Source organism: Tiliqua scincoides, chromosome 1 (genome assembly GCF_035046505.1).
Source record: "Tiliqua scincoides isolate rTilSci1 chromosome 1, rTilSci1.hap2, whole genome shotgun sequence".
Lineage (NCBI taxonomy): Eukaryota > Metazoa > Chordata > Lepidosauria > Squamata > Scincidae > Tiliqua > Tiliqua scincoides.
The window spans coordinates 114,461,340-114,476,658 of NC_089821.1; the positions used below are offsets into that span (position 1 = coordinate 114,461,340).

General features: G+C 45.2%; 1 protein-coding gene across 4 annotated transcripts in view; it reads right to left on the reverse strand.

Annotated features, from left to right (window-relative positions):
• Window positions 1–13,803, reverse strand: part of TFPI (tissue factor pathway inhibitor) — a 46,908-nt gene extending 33,105 nt beyond the window's left edge. For all 4 annotated transcript variants that reach the window (XM_066635324.1, XM_066635306.1, XM_066635347.1 and 1 more), the window contains exon 1: window positions 13,575–13,803. The gene's annotated coding sequence lies outside the window, so the exon portion shown is untranslated. The remainder of the gene's footprint in view (window positions 1–13,574) is intronic.
• Between the last annotated feature and the right edge of the window lie 1,516 nt (window positions 13,804–15,319).

Sequence of the window (15,319 nt, forward strand, 5' to 3'; positions counted from 1 at the left end):
ATCTCTGAATAGTAAGCCTAGAATAGGAACAAGGCCAAGGCAAAGCACTTAAAGGGCACTTCTCCATCATGAGTTTGAGAGAAAGAGGGAAAACATGACAAAGATAATTTCTCCCCCTCCTTTCCAGGTATTGTTGTCCAGTATGTAGTTTCTCAAGATGCACGGTGAGTTTTCCTATCAGCAAGGCCATCTGGGTTGCTTAGGGAAGTCACTGGCCAGCTGGTGATGAGGATCAAAATATAAAATAAGATGTGTGCTTCAAGCACTGTCTGGCCATTTTCCTCTCAATTGGCTTAAAAACTGGGTCAAGGGGGTGGAAATCCTCGTGGAGCTTTTTTGAAACCAGGGCATGTTTCAAAGTTGCCAAGAGCACACTTTTCTTTGGGAGGCATTCCCAGTTGTTTAGTTAAGGGCTCTGACATTCCCCAGGCTCTGATCAGCCAGGGGGCAATGGATTTATTTCAGTCTTTGAATGAAGCCCATTAAACGTGTTGAAGATCTAAGACAGTGAAACCATTCAGTGAGCAGTAGCACTGTTCTTGCCACTTCAGAGCAAAGGGCCATCAATCTGACCAAGCTTCTTTGTCGACAGCTGGATCAAATTGGCAAAAGTGAGTCAATGAGCTATTTCCAGGGAGTACACAAAAGTGAAATATCAATTGGTTACCCAAGTGGAAATCACAGCCAAATGGCACTCACGTCTGTAGCACAAACAAAGGTAACCTAAGTAATTTGTGTTGGCTCTGATAGGGCCAGCTGTCATTTATACTGAGATGTCATTTATTTATCTCTATAGGATTTAATACTCAAATGTATCTTAGATTCAAACTAGATGCAACATTAAGCATGTGATTAGGACTAGTGTGCTCATGTTTTATTCCGTAACTAGCATTATGGCATGGAGGTGTGTATTAACCTTCTGTTTCTGCTATGATCCTAAGCTGGCCTATATTAGTCGGGAATTATTGTACATAAATCTCAGGCAAACATAAGATCCTTTACAGGGATCCAACACCCCTTTGGTGAGACAGACATGCTCAATGGATAGAGAAGACAGCCATATTTCTGTTCCTCCCCTGCAAGTAGATGGTAAGAGTCTTTAAACAAGCCTGATCAAGTGGAACCATTTTTATTTAAGGTGACCTCACAGTTTTTCAGTCTCTTCCTCCCCACCCTTGCCAAATAAAATCTACCCTGAAGTTTTCTAGTGCTTATAGTCACATGGTTCTAGATTACATCACCCAGACAATGTCTGAAAGACTCATACACCACATGAGTGAATTTTCCAGGGGTACTTTCTGCCCTCCCAAAAGAAAACTATTGTTAAATCTGTTCTCATGGTGTCTTGATTTCTGCTTCCCTATACATTGTGATGCCCAGTTATAATTATTGTTGCTCAGTTCTGACCAAAACCCACAACCAGACTAACACTTGTTGAAATTATATATTCTTCTTCCATTCATTTGACTGAATTATGCCGATTGCATCATTTGATTTCTCTGCTTACAGAACTTTGGGAGTTTAGCATGAAACTTTAGTTGGACTGACTGTCTGCAAACTCCCATGTAGTTTCACTTAAGTCAGTGAACTGTGGTGCCGAACATCAAGTTCTTTCTGGAGATTTCTCCTTCCTTGTGAAATGTTTCTCTTGCCTGCACACATTTTTGCACACTTTCAGTTCTTTCTGTTGCATAGCTAATGATGAACAGTTGAGTCACAGAGCAAAAAGGCTTGCTCAAATGTCTGGAACACAACACTGATGTTTTACAGCAACCAGAGAAACTCCAGAATGTGAGATTATCCTCTATTTCAGTGGTTTTCAAACTTGAGGGAGCTTTACTTCCTCAGTAAGTCTTTGTGGGGGAGGGGTCAGGACAGTGATGTGATCCCCAGGATCGCGTTGCTAAGGGGGGGCGCTTTCCACTTACAAGTAGGTAGGGCTGCTGGAGGCTGCAGGAGGTGTGGAGAGCCCTGCGCAGCCCTCTTCAGGGCTCCCCAAGGCTTGGAATCTTCAAACAAAGAGATCCCAAAGCACCTCCTGCAAACAGGACATGCTCTGCAATTGCTCCATTTGAACATTCTAAGCCCCAGGGATACCTGCAGTGGGCTACGCAGGATTCCCCGCACCTCCTGCAGCCTCCAGCAGCCCTACCTACTTACAAGTAAGTGGAAAGCATCCCCCTCGCCCTCCCTTAGCAATTCGATCCTGGGGATTGCATTGTTGCCTCTTCTCTTCTACCACTCCTTAAAGGGACAGGGGAACCTTTACACAAACTGGTGGGTTGCGATCCACCAGTTTGAGAACCACTGGTTTATTCTATGAGAAACTACAACATGGTTTCTAAATTTTACTGAGGGCGCAATCCTACCCTGCACTGGAACAAGCAAGCCAAGAGGCTTGTGCTGTATCCAGCGCGGGACAGGGGCCCAAAGTGGCTCAACCAGTGGTACAGGGAAACACTTCCCCTTACTTCTGGGTGAGGCACACTGGCCCCTATGGGTCACCTCGGACCTGTGCCACCTCCTGAGGTGGCACAAGTCCAAGGAGAGCAGAGCGGCTTGAAGCTGCTTCAAACTCTCCGGGAACGGGGGGTTGGGATCCAGCATAAGTGCTGGATCTCAGCCCTGCCTCCCGCTCCTCACCCGCCTGCCCCCGGGGCTGCCCACTGCCTGCCCTTCTCCCACCCCAGAATGCCTCCCTCCCAACTCCTCCCTGCCTCCTCCCTGCCCACCACAGAGCCTTGCATCAGCTCAGCCAGGCTGACGCAAGGCTCGCTGCCTCCATCAGTGCGGAGGTTTGTGTTAGCCTCCGCAGGCCAGCAAGCCTCTGCACGCCAGCCTTGCCAACTCTCAAGGAGGCGCAAACGTGACTTACAGACCATTTGTGACCCTCCTGGGCTGGTGAAAGGGACTTGTGCCAACCCAAGGGCGCCTCTGGATTGCACCCTGAATCAGTTCCAATTTGAAAGGAAATTGTCCAGTAACAAATATTCCTAAGAATTTTATTAGGAGCAGAATTTGATTAAGTCAACCACTAAAATAATATTGTTTGGCAAATAACTTTTCAATAATACAGTGTATGTTAAATGTTGAAAAGCAAACTGCTGCCTAGGAAATTTATAATTATAATAAGTAGAAGGGTTGCAGAGATCATTATTAACAGCCCAATCCTGAGCTGCCGGGGGCGCGCAGCTGCAGCAGCACCATGAACGGCTTCCGCCCCATCCTGCACGCCTCAGCCTGCTGCGCACAACTCCTCCACAACTCCAAGTTTTGTCCCCTTCTCCCAGATAAGGGAAGCAGTCCCGCAATGGGGCTACTCACTTTACCACCAACCTTTTGGTAAAGGTAAAGGCGTTTGTGTAGGGTGCTGAGCCCCACATGAACGCCTTGGATCCAGTGGAGCAGAGCTCCACGGGACCAGCCTCCCTCCCTCCCTCCCCCCGGCAAGCCTCCCACCCGCCTTTTCTCCACCTCCCACCTCCCCGTCATGCCTCCTCCCCACCCTCTCTCCGCCCTCTGCCTGCATCCCCCCTCCATGGAACGCTTCCTTCCCGCTCCCCTCCCCACCCCCACTTACTGTGCCGCAGCTTGGTGGTGCTTCCTGGGTCATTTGGTGGGCCACTGTGAGATACAGGAAGCTGGACTAGATGGGCCTTTGGCCTGATCCAGCAGGGCTCTTCTTATGTTCTTATGTTCTGTGAGACTGCTGAGAAAGCGGAGGACGGGCGCCTGCCCAGCAGTAGCCCAGCGCTGACCAGTGCTGGGCTAGCATGGGCAGTAGCCTGACGGTAAGTCTCGCAGACGTGCCTTACAGCACGTTTGCGACAGTGCGCTCTGGCAGAAAGCCACAGCACCAAGCTCAGGATTTGGCTCTAACTCTGCTGCTTAACACAAGTCACACGTAATGAAAAAACATTGCAACAAGAACAAAATGAGGAATATGTCACAGATCCAAAACCAATTCTAAGTGACTGGATTTTAAAGAAGAAATTGCTTTTCCATGGAAACACAGTACTTTCTGCAAATGTTGCACAACGCGTTCGTTCTTTTAGCACGCATGCTTTCCTGGGAAAGGAGGAGAGGGAGAAAGGAGAGAGAGAAAAAATTCTGGAAACTGGTATCTATAATTACAGAAATGTCACGCTGCATGTTGGTGCAGGAACTGCTTTTATCTTCTTGACTCACTTGTCCAATCTCAAATTCCTGAACTATTGCACCACTTTGGGGGTCGGGGGTGGGTAGGCAGGGTTCCAGAGATAAATCTCCCAGAGGTTTCCACTTGTCTATTCTGGAATACACTATTCTAAAACCTGTATTCAACAACGCACAGAGAATGGGTGATGTACTTCAGCAAAATCATGTTGCTGGTTATTGGGGTATCTGGTACAATTGAAATAGCACATAACTCTAGTCAGTTAATCAGTAATAATGCTGATCAGCTGTTCAGCAGAAACAGGAACAACCGTTTTCCCCATCCAAATACTGAGCAGTGCTTTGCCAATTGCCTGACCAGAGCCACATGCCTGCAGCCTCATTTGTCAGTCCTCACAAGGAACTGCGCACGAAGCATCTGGGCATGCAATTCTACAGCTAGGCAGGAAACAAATTCATGAACACTTGCTGTTGCACATGTATGTCTTTCCAAGCTGGACTGAGATGGCACACTGGGAAGACTGTTGCATCTTGCCGAGTCAGTGATATCCACATGCCCCCTTAGATCCTCTAGTCTAAGGGTTAAAAGCCTACAGTCGCAGCCTGTGCTGGTCATATTTCTGCTGCTTGTTAGAAGCGTCTGAAAAGCACTGTTTATCCTATTAATTTTTTAACCCTGTTTAACCCTTAATTGGGTGCATCTTCTGAGGGCCCAATCCTATGGTCCGCACCACACCTCCACGGCGAGGATCATAGTCGCAAACGTGCCGTTAAGCTGGCCGGCGCTGAGCCACCACCCAACGGGCACCCGCGTTCCACAGCTCGGTGGTGCCTGCGAATGCTGGGCTGCGGAATGGCAAACATGGCAGGAGGGCATTCCAGGGAGGGGGACGGCCAGCATGACGCGGGGAGGGGGCGGGGAGACCAGCATGATGCGGGGTGTGTGTGCCAGAGGTTTGCCTGGGGGCAGGCGGGAGGAGGATCCGCAGAGCTCTGCTCCACAGGATCCTAGGTGCTTGTGGAGGCTGTGTGCCTTACACTAGCGCCTTTACTTTAGTGGCGCCCTTTGGGCGCTGCTAAAGAGTAGCCCCATTGCAGGGCTGCCTCCCTTACCTGGGAGAAGGGGACAAATGTCCCCTACTCCAGAGGTGCCTCCCGCAGTAGCGCAAGAGGCGCAGGATTCGGCGGCAGCCCTCGTGGTGCTCAGGATTGGGCTGCCCATTAGGATTGTTAGTGTTTCCAGGCAAGATTCCCAGACAAGGGCTGGGCACCGGGAAGTGACCACATGGGTTATTCCTCCTTACCCTAACCTTTATTCCTATGTAGCTTAATTCCTGGTCCTTGACTGCAGCTTCTATAGAACTGATCCAGACTATGAATCATTACATGAGCGAGCACAAGGATAGCATCATCCTTCCTTTTCCCCTTCTGTGCTCTCATTCTCTTCCTGGAGCTCACACATCACCCCCTTCCCTCATTTCCCTAGAATTTTATTTTTTAAAAAACAAAATTGGGTTGATCATATTCTTGTTTGGAGGCCAATACATGTGGCATAAACTGGTTGACTTTGACTCGGGGGCAAAAGCCATGGAGGGCTTATAGGGAGGAATGCATGGAAAAGCTGGAACTTGCATCTAAACCTGTGCAAAATATTGTCCTTTTCCTTGCCAGATCTGCCCGAAATTCCAAATGGTTCAAAATTGTTTCAACGTTTTCAGGTGCTGGAACTCGAATATAAGATAACAAGTAAGACAAAGAATTAGAATGTGGAGCTTTGAAGCTGTATATAATCATTTTGTGAGATGAAATTTTATTCCTTCTCTGGAATAGAATTCCTTACCCTGCTGCAACTAAGCCCAAGTATATATGCACATTGAATAACCACAAATTCTCCTTCATTTAACATGACGCTAATTCCCTTCTCTTCCTTTGTCATTTCTCTTGTGTCTTTAGATTGTGTCCTCCTCAGAGGCAGGTTCCTGTCTCTTCTTCTATTGTAAAGCACCATGCGCATTGATGGCACTATAATTATTATAATAGTAAATAATGTAATAAATAGCATGTTCAGTATTAAGCCTTAATGCTGAATCCTTTTCCAGGAAGCAGGTCCTCTTGCATGAAATGCAACCTGCTCAAAGAATAAATATTAGAGTTTTTTTTCCACATTTTTGTAAAAATCCATGGTGGCCATGGCCTAGCTCAGTTGTTCTCAAACGTTTTAGGTCATAGAGCAGCGATTTTCAACCACTGTGCCATGGCACACTGGTGTGCCATGGATGGACCACAGGTGTGCCACAGGACTTTGAGGAGGGTCATTCCTTAGTAGGGCAATTGGGGGATTTGAGCCCCCTACCAGCAGCATGGTGTCAATGGTCAAAAAACTGATGGTATGCCATGACAAATTTAGTGCCTTGTCAATGTACCATGAGATGAAAAAAAATTGAAAATCGATGCCATAGAGGCTGCTGCCTGATTTATAAATGCCAAGAGGTATGACTATAATGGTGATTGGGCAACAGCGCTCCCCATGATAGCCCCTTGTTTAACCCTTGATGCACATAGCCTAGTCTGTTCTGTCAGTTTTGCAAACCACCCAAAATTGAGTCATGACCCACAGTTTGAGAACCGCAGGCCTAGCTTATTATTCTATAGACTATAATGGTGATTGGGCAACAGTGCTCCCCATGATAGTCCCTTGTTTAACCCTTGATGCACATAGCCTAGTCTGCTCTGTCAGTTTTGCAAACCACCCAAAATTGAGTCATGACCCACAGTTTGAGAACCGCAGGCCTAGCTTATTATTCATTCATTCATTTATTTATTTTGGAGATTTATATCCCGCCTTTCTATCCAATGAGGACACTCAAGGTGGCTTTTACTTAGAAAAAAGTTCTACTGTTTCCAAGGCAGCTTACTCCTAAGTAAAATACAGTCTTCTACACAGCAAACCCCAAATAAGAAAGAAACATTCTTTTCCATTGAATCTGATGCTTACTAAGGGAAATTCTGGGTCAGCCAAATGTCAGCGCCTCCTAGGGTTGCCAACCCTTCAGGATTGGCTTGGAGTCTTCAGAAACAAGCATCAATTTCCAAGTGACAACTGAAAGCAATCCTGGAGCTTTCACCAGGGCCTCCAAGAATTTTAAACATTACATCATGTTGGAAAATAAATCTTCAAGAATAGCTTCAGTTGGGAACCCTAATGCTACCCCACCATTCACTTCCTTTCACTCTTAGGAAATTTAATTGTACAGTATTGTACAGCTCCCACATCTCCATTTATCAAAAACATTGTACATATATTTCTTAAAAGAGAACTATCATACATGGATGTTTGGGTGTCTCTGCCTTTGCAACATGCTTTGAGAATGCCTTTTGTTTGCATCTTGCAATGTCAGATTTTAAGAATCTTCTTTTAAGCTACTCTGTTTGGCACTCATTTCCATAGTAACTAGATTTCAATTTTCTTAGTGTTGTGTGTGTTTTTTTCTCCTCTTGCTATTGGATGGAATGGAAAGCAAAAGAAAAACCAGCATGTCGGTTGATGGACAGTCTTAGCAAATGTCACTGGGTGGTCTTGAGGGTTTCCCCCCCTTGTTTCATTTCCTGTACTGTCACTTTGAATGAGTCATTTTTGTGGCTATAGCACAAAGGAAAGGATACGATAAAAGGAGAAACAAAAAAAATAGAATGACACATCTGAGGTCTGAAATTATCATGAACAAAACTTGGCCTTTAAAAGGTCTGCATTGATAACAATTGTGGCATCACTAAAAGAAGCCAGCAACAGTCATCATTCAGTGGTGATAGTACTGTGCTCTTGCAAAGCTCCTGTACATTTGCAATGTTTACAATGTGTGTCTCCAGGTAGCTCAGTCCTATGTGTGCTGCTCAAGAGCAAGTCCCAATGGTGTTTCCATGGTGTTTACTCTTCAGCCAGGTAAGTGTGCACCACCTCTGTCTCTCTTCAGACGTTATGATGCTCAAGGAGACCCAGCACACACATTCTGTTAACACACTTATCATTGCCTGAACTCTTGAAAGTGCTCTACACATCCTGCTTTATTAAAAGCATAAAGGCTACTGATGCAATGTGTTCACTGAGCGATGACCTTTCATTGAGCAGCTAAGCAGATCACACAGGAAAACTGAAAGTGTTTCTCCACTTTTCCTTGAAATCTATTTTTTGCTCAAGCCCTGGGTATCAACTACAGCTCTGACAGCTGAGAAGGTCCTGTTCTTTTAGCTGGGGTTATTCCCACCAAGTCTGCTTTGTAATTTGGTGGGATAATTTCTCTTAAAAGAACATTTTATGGTTTTGGTTGTCTTTTTTTTTTTTTTAATCAGAGAACACGGGAAGCTTTTTTCATTACTTCTTCAGCAAGAGTTTGGTAAGCCTCACTTAAATTTTGAAAAAAGAAACAATGACCTTTGCAGCATTATTGTCCTTTGTGGTAGCATTTATGTTGCAATGGTTGCCTCTTAATGTGCATTAAGGAGGCCCATATGGAATGCTATGAAAGATGGGGCAAGTAGCTCTCAGGGGTAGAAGGCTGGACCAAGTGGTCCAGTGAGACTGTTTCAACCCTATGAATCTACAATATAAGTTGGGAAAAACAAGGCCTGATTCACCTGGTTCATGTAACTTCATTTCTTTACACTAACAGCCCAATCCTGAGCTGCCTGGCACCCAGAGGAGTGCTACTGCCATATCCTATGGGCTTTAGGCAGTCACTGGTGTTTCCTTAGGGAAGGAGACGTTTGTCGCCTTTTCCTGCAGAAAGGCCCAAGCCCCACAATGGGGCTACTCAAGTCTGTACCAGCTATCCAAGCCCAACACAGTGTTCTAGATATGGCAGAGCAGAGCTCCACCAATCCACTCCCCTTCTGCCCCAGTTCCTAACCCACCCTCCCCCTGTACTGGAATCTCTCCCCCCCCACCCCAACATATCTTTGCCACCCAGAGCTTGTCCTTTGTCCCAGGCAGCATGCAGAGGGCTAGTGCTGACGCAGTGGGGACTGGTGCTGAGACGGCGCCAGCGCTGACCTGGCACTGAGTGTCATGGCCGTACCTTACAGCATGTTTGCGACACTCAGCACTGGCGGAGGACCGGCGCTGACAGTTCAGAATCGGGCCTTAAAACATAAAGAATAGCTAAGGAGAAAAACATGTGCCATTGTTGTAAAACAGGTTTTGATACCAGCAAACTCCTAAATGTACTTCCAATTCTAGGAGCTAACAGAGAGACTTTGGAGTTTGAAGTGGCTTTCAATATGAGCATATTGTGCTAAAATTTCACATACTTTATACTACCTTGTAGCTTTATAAGTTGCCTTGGGCATTTGCTTCGGTATGGGAAGGGTGGGATATAAATTTCTCAAATTAAAAATTACAGGAGTGCCCATCCAAGAACCTATTACTAATTCTTTCTAGTAAGGCATTTAACTTGTCCATGAAAAGAAACTGCAGTCTACTTTTTGAAATGATCTCTTGTACACTTAAGTTAGAAAACTGATTTTGCTTTGTAGTTCTACAGATACTAAATCTTAACTGGTAAGATTATGATCTTAGAGATACTTCTGAATAATTGCTGTGGGAATATTTAGGATGAAAATCTGGGTGAAATTTAGAGAGGGGATCCTTCTGAGTTGATTTAAGTACAAGGGGGTCCCTTAAGTACAAGGGGGTCCCCATATCCATGGATCCTGTCTCTGCAGATTCACTTATCCTTGGATTGAATCCGCAGGCCCCCATGCACGTCCATCCATGGCCTCTTCAGGGCTCAGACTGAGCCTTATCGTGAAAGGCATGTGACTTCCGGTTTTTCAGAAAAACTGGAAGGCATGTTTGTAATGGCTAATAAGGCATTAAAAACGTCACATCTGGTTTTTCTAAAAAAAAAAAAAAGTCATGAGTCTTTCACAATACGTCTGAGCCCCGAAAAGACTGCAGACAGATGTGCATGGCCTCTGCTGGGCTCAGACTACCTTCCAGAGGCAAGGAGAGCAGACCTCCTGTCAGCTCCAGAGGGTAGAGGTGGCATTCACTCATATCTGTGGTTTCACTTAACCATGGGAGGTTCCGGAACAGAACTGCCACAGTTATGGCGGCACACCTGTACTACCTTTTCAGCATCTCTGTTGCTTCCTTGTGGCTGGATCACATGATGCAGTGCTAACATAGAAATCATGCAGAGGGGCAGATCACATAAGACATTAGCGTGTCTGTGCTCCACTTATCCGTGTGCCAGCAGTTCTGGCTGTTCAGCAGTATTTTAAGAGACCTGTCCATTGTGCAAGATTACCTTATTTAATCATGTGATGCACGATCCAGTCAAAAGGAAGATCTGACAACTATACCAAACAGATAGCCCATAAGGAAAAGCATTTCTATGTTTACATTTGTTGTTATGGCCCTTTACAACCAATTTCCAGAGCAATGAATCATAGTGTGGGACTTCTCTTTTTCTATCTTACTTTCTTGTTATCTTTGTTCTTGGAAGTTGGGTTCATTTACGTTGTTAATGCCTGTTATGAATTATCTCTGGCACATGCGAAGGCCAGCAACAATTAATCACACAGGTTTTGATATACCTCCCTAGGAAGCCAGCCAAAACCTCTGGGGTGAGAAGGTCAAATGGCGTTAAGTGCATTCACTATTTAAAATAAAGTCTGGTTTTCTGAAATGTACAAGTATGTGCACTTCACCAGAATGATGTAAGATGGGAGCAGATCAGGTGTAATTCTTGGTATGCAACTGGACAGACCACTGCCCTCCATACTTTCCCTAATATCCCCTAAAAGAATTAGAGTCTTGCTCCCCCCCCCCCCACAGCTGCAAATTTAGGAAAAGGGCTGTGACTCTGTGTTGGGCCCACTGAAATAACATGGAGACAGACAGGTCATATCACCTCATTGAACAGAGTAGCTACATAGAAGAGGTCACCAATGGCTTTGTTTTCTTAAGGGGTTCACTTTTAGTGTGGTGGTGATATGGTTGTGTGAAAGCTCTATCACAGTGGCGTCAAACTCATTTCATACAGTGGACCGAATAGCATTCATGGTGCCTGCTGAGGGCTGGGAGTGACATCAATAAGCAGGTGAAGACTAAAAATAAGCACTTTTTTCTCATTTTGGAACTCATTAGCTGCAAATGACAGAGAACATGCAAATCCTGATTATATTTTCAATATATGGGACAGCCCAATTATTACGTGGATTGCCTTTTCGGCAGCACTGCTTCTTCCAAGGCATCACCACAGCTCAGCAGCTGAGGTGTCTATGAAGTGACACCTTGGCAAAAGTGGCACTGCTGAAAGGTTTGTCCACATTACAACTGGGCTTTCCCTGTGTCTTTGCAGCCCCTCCCTTCTCTCTCTTTCTCTCATCCATCTTGGTCTACCTCTCCCCCTGCACTGTTTCTCTCCTTCTGAGTCATGAATATGTACAGTTTAGGCCTAGTAGCATTGCAAGGCCTGAACCAAGCTAAAACAGTAACACAGAAGTGGCTTGCATTTCCTAGCTGCTAGGAATTTACAACTCAATGGAAGGTGATTATGTAGCACCTAGGCAGCCAGAAAGATGCCCATCAAGGATGGAATGCAGCTATAGATCTCTAGGGGGAAGGGAAGAGCTGAGAGGGCGAGCTTCCAGCCCCACTTCCAGAGGACAGGGTCTTTGTTCCTTGTTTCTTGGTGAGAGAGGTGGTGGGTGCACATACTGCCCCACCAGGACCATGTGGCCTTAGGTAACTGGCCTGAGGATCTACAAAAGAAGCTGACGCAGGTGAGGGTTAGAGAATAATAGAGTTAGCCAGTTAGCTTTGTTGTTTTATGCTGATACGTTTCCTAGAAGTTTTTATGCCTCTAGCATTTGCTGCCTTTTGTAACTTTTTGTAACCCTATGTACTTAATAAAGTAAAAATCTTTTTTAACATGTTGGTTCATTGTCTGTTGGGGACAAAGGTTCAGAATCCTGCCTAGCCGTTCAGCAAGCTACCAAAAATCCTCATTGTGGACTAGAAACTTGAGGACTGAGACTTTAAGTAAAGAAAGTGCTCAGTGCCTACAAGGGATATAGTTAAGCCTAGAGGGTCTCGGTTTCCCTGGACTGAGGCACTGGCTCTTACAGGGTGGTGGCAGTACTACCGAACAGGGATCTTTGAGGGCTCTAGGGTTCAGAACCAACAACTCTGAGCACCCAAAACCCTGGGGGTGAGACCAAGTGTACGACACTGAGGTCTCCTACCATCTGTATCTCCCAGCACCTCTGCAGCAGTGGCTCTGCTGAAAGGGCATCACTGGGAGAGCCCAATTGTCACTTGGGCCACCCATTTAGCAGTGAAAGCTCAGTAGAAGTGGTGCTGCTGAAAGGGTGACCTGCATGATAATTAGGCTCTCCCCGCAATGCCATTTCAGACAATAAATCAATTCAGAATGATTTTATGGCATTAAAGTTGACCAACCTCTTAAATGACACCAGCTCTTAAGTGACACCAGCTTTTTGAAAGGGTAATGAAAATTCAAGTCTGCATTAGTCCTTTCAAGTAGAATAAAGCAAACACAATTTCCTTTGCTTATGTCTCCTAGTGTGTGGACAGCATCCACAGCTTGTTTCATTGCTAAAGTAGACATTCACTGGGGGAACAGAAAAGCTATTCTTTAATATCTGCTTGAGCTGTATAGACAGAATTGATCAAATCATACATATGCTCAACTTCTTCATTGCTTCCCAGATAAATCAAGTGCTGTACATTTTGCTTAACCTCTAACCAGTGTTCCCCAAGCATGGTGAGCATGTGACATGGCTTCAGAGCACACTGGGATAGAGTGGGATTTGCCAACAAGCTTGCCTATGTAAAGCACCCACAAAACAGACAACATCTACACAGGGCTTTGGTATTACTTCATCATGTGCAAGCAATTGCAGAACACACTCTATTTCCCTAATGAGGAACTTAAAACCACCTCTGGAATTTACCATAGTCTCATAACCGCAGTAAGTTTGTATTCTTAAACACTTATATGAGAGTAAGTACCATTGAAATCAGAGGACCTTACTTTTGAGGAAAGAAGTTTCAGATTACACTGCCCATTCACAGCCAAGAAAATAAAGACTGGATAAAACTGTGGCATAATTTTCCTAATTATGTTAAAAGCCTAAGCACATTTACTCAGAAGTAACACCTTTAGGTTCCACGAGATTTACTTTCTTCAAAGTGTGTTCAGAATTGCAGCTTCAACCTGCCTCTTTGTAACTGCTTGCTTTTTGCATTTGGGAACAAATTTTGTACCTAACACACAGTGAGAAAATCAGACGACAACAAATTAAAACATCTGCAATCCATCCGGACCACAAAAAAAATGTTTGTCCACTAAAATAAACAGTTTACAGTTGAAAGGATATGAACAACTACTCACCAAGTAGCTTTCTGTGAAGAAACCCAAGGAATGAAAAATTCCTAGAGGAGTGATCTTCCCCTCTTAGTTCCAGAAGGTAAGATCTTGAAGGGGGGGGGGGAAGAGAAAAGACAATGGGGGGGATGTAATCTGATCTTCCTGCCTGGGCTGTTGGTACAGCTGCAACAGCCTGATGACTGAGCAGCTTGGCGGTTGCCCCCTTGTTCTGGAGAGAAGTTAGGATTCCAAGGATCAGCTGCAGCGAGGAAATGTCAGCGCTTCCTGTTTAGAGCACGCTGGCCCTGCCTGCGTTTAGGCTCATGTTTTCACACGTTTTCCAGTTTGTGGGAAGTAGGGGGAACAAAGGCTGCCTGTCATTCAGGCTGAGTTCACAGGTACCCCTCCAAAGAATGAGAACTGATAGAGAGTAGTCCTGTACCAAATCCTCCGGTTATAGCCCATTCTGACTTGGAGAGAAAAATTCCATGTATTCCAGTTGTCTCTGTTTATGAGAGTTTGTATGTTCCAAGACCTATTCCTCTCTATATAGGTGCCTCTACATGTATGCACAATAGCCTCAGGATGCATCCACACCCCACTCAGATATTTGCAGCACAATCCTGTGCATGTTTTACTTAGAAGTAATTCACACTGTGTTTGGTGGGGTTTAATCACAGGTCAGTTTACTTAGGGCTGCAGCCCAAACAGCTAGAGATCTAAGGAGCAGGGTATGAGACCAGAAGAATTACAAGTGCATTATCTATCTATCTATCTATCTATCTATCTATCTATCTATCTATCTATCTATCTATCTATCTATCTATCTATCTATCTATCTATCGAGAGAGAGAGAGAGAGAGAGAGAGAGAGAGGGAGAGAGGGAGCATACACGTGGAGTTCTTCAGGTCTCAGGGCAGAATGGGTGGTGGGACAGGCCCAGTAGAGGAAACCTCTGCTGTATCCTATCCCCCTTCCTAGACCTGCTGACCTTACATGGGGCTTCCCAGATTTGCACCAACGATTTCCCCTTGTCCCAAGTAGAACTCCAGCCTCTCCTAAGGTTTCACTTTCTTTTCTGGGGGGATGCTATGGCCCTTGGAAGGGAGGGAAATCCATAGTCCCCTCTACGGACCTCCTCATGCCCCAGAACTGCTCCAAAATGCTATTCTGGTTTTTGTCATGGAAGTCGGTTCCAATTGCATTTTGGAGCGGTTCTGAGGCTTGGGAGGCCCAGAGAGGGGACCTCAGGCTTCCTGCTCTCTCCAGAGGGCCTTAGCTACCCTCAAGTAAAAAACCCTGTTTTGCGATGTGGCGGTGTAATTGTGTGAGTGCAGTCACTGCACTCAGGAAGTTATCATGCCCCTTAAGGGGCTAGCATCCTTTTTGCCCTGGCTAGGGCATTGTGACACCCCAGTTTGTGTAGACCATGCAGCCCAGCTATGCCAGTGCAGGTTAGGATTAAGCTGCCCCCTTTTAAAAATTGTTCTAATTAATTCCTCCCCCCCCCAAAAAAACTTGTTTATTAGTGTAGTCTGTTGAAAGCTAAACAAACCAATGTCAAACAAAATATCAAATTTTAAGTAATATTTCTCCCTCACCTCTACTTATTAGACAGCAAAACGACAACAGAATTCAGTACAAATGAGCAGGAGTTGTTGTTCTCATGAACAATTTGAAGATTGTTCTCATGAACAAATGAAGATTTGTTCTCATGAACAATTGTGATTCATTTTGAGAAACTTCTTGATGGAATCCCATGAAAACAA